The sequence below is a fragment of the Verticillium alfalfae genome, genomic scaffold, assembly GCF_000150825.1.
Source record: "Verticillium alfalfae VaMs.102 supercont1.5 genomic scaffold, whole genome shotgun sequence".
Lineage (NCBI taxonomy): Eukaryota > Fungi > Ascomycota > Sordariomycetes > Glomerellales > Plectosphaerellaceae > Verticillium > Verticillium alfalfae.
The window spans coordinates 592,731-594,858 of record NW_003315034.1 but is presented as its reverse complement, the minus strand read 5'-3'; positions in this window follow the sequence as shown (position 1 = coordinate 594,858).

Sequence of the window (2,128 nt, the reverse complement as noted above, 5' to 3'; positions counted from 1 at the left end):
AGCAAGCTGTCAGGGACGGCAGTGCGCGCGCAGTCCTTTGCTTTGTCTGCGGGGGAGGAGCCGAGGAGGAGAGAAACGTCCGAGAAGACCCTCGCGCTCGCAACTCACGCGTGCCTCGATCGAGACCAGGGCATCATCCCCCGGAACGTTCTTGCACCAGAGCGGCCATGTGTCCCTCTCCTCTCGCATGCGCATCATCGACTGAAGGAACCAAGCAAGGTCTGGACGTCTGGACCTACGGTCAGCTCCTGAACACGTCGCCACATCGTATCGTACAGTTGGGCTCAGATCGATGCAACACAGCTGTTGAGTGGTCGACCGATGACATGGTATGTGACAAGCCAGTGGACGCTTGGGGGGATGGATGGTTCAGGATCCGAGAGAGAGACAGAGAGAGTGAGTAGGGGCATCGAGATGGTGGGAGAATGACGTCCGTTGATGGATGTGATGTTCGGCCATCGGGGACCTGGAGCGGCGTCAGAGGCTGAGAAGGGCAGCTTGACGTCCCGTGATTGGCGTGTACGACTGGCTAACGGTACGAGGATCAGAAGTCGAGTTAACTCCGTGGCGCACTTGAGCGCCCGCCAGTGTTGCGGTTTCTGGAGCATGCTTGGTTCTTGATCGGACTTTAGGACCCGTGTCGGGCCTGGCATCTGCTTGGGCGGCCTGCTTTGGCATCCTGCTCTGGCAACAATCCTGGTCAGCTCGGCAAGACAGGCCTGGCAGTAAGGCAGCTCCAATGTCAAAGCAAGCGCGAAATGGCCGGAGAATTCCTCGGTCGTAGTGCCACGATGCCAGCCCGTCCGCTGGGGAACCCGGGTACCAGAGGGTAGGCCAGAGCCACGATGTCTGCTAGTGCATGTGCCAGTCTTTCGCGACAAGGCATGTTATGTTGTCTTCGCCGGGACGAATGGGATGGCAGATACCGTGAGCATGCCGCACCCGATCGCGAGATCTCTGCCTTTGCCGTGATGGATGCGACGCGAAAGAGTATCGTTCGACATGACTCGGTTCCTGAGCAACGAACGCGTGACTGGACAAGAAGGAGGGCAAGCAAGGTAGAGGAGAGGGAAGAATACAAATCAATCCTTGTCCCGTACCAGGTACTTCCCGGCCTCGTACCCGCCCTGTTCTCCTGTGGCGCCACTCATCATTCCGCCTTTGGGCGAGGCGCAGCCCGACGCCTCAAATCGACGAGGGAGGGAAGGGGGGGCTTGAGGGGGGGGGGGGGTCTGCAACCGCCACAGCTATCGATGAGTGACAGACAAGGGCGCAAGAGCGAGAGAGAGCCTTTTCCTTCACGATCCACAAGCACGATGCAAGCCCTATCGATATAGAATTTGCCTCCCAAGCTGATGGCAAGTAGGCACGAGGTGAAAGCCAAACTTGTTGGACGATCCTCTGCGTTGACCAAGCACTGCATCCTGATGAACACATCTTACTAAGGTGCTTTGGTAGGCACTTGTACCTGCCTCCGGACAGTCAGTGCTGGCTTGGTGGTGCCTGTTTCTGAGGCGCAAACCCAGCGTCCCCCCCACCAGGGGCCTTATACTTACCTGAAAAAAGCGGCCCCTGCACCTGCCGAGCCACGGTCTATCCAGTTTGGAGCAAGGAGGCAGGTACCTGGGTACGTGCCCCCCCCCCTCCAAAAAAATCCGCTCCGAATTGGCCGGTACACGTCTTGGGAGGAAACAATGACGCTGCGGTACGGGGATTTTTGGTGTGTCCAGCACTACTCTAGAAGTACTCGTCACCCCAGCCGTTTGGTCACGACAACACAACGGCAGACAGAACAGACACAGGCCAGAGCAGGCGCGTTCCTTCACTCCTGCTTCCCGGCCAGGGTGGGCTGCCCGCCGCCGCCGCCTTCGCCTCCACCCCCCCCGTCGTACCCTGGTCGTACCTACCCTCTACTGGACGGCACCTTCCCAATACCTTACCTGCGACCATACACTTTTCTCCAGCTGCCACAACCCTTTCCACCTCGCTCCCTCAAAGCCTCCTGCTGCAACCTGATTCTCGCCCGCCATACGCGACTGGTTGATACTATTATTGTTGTCACCAACAACCGCTGCAACACGCCATCCCCTAGGAGAACAGATCTTCTGAATCTCTGTGCCTGTGCAGA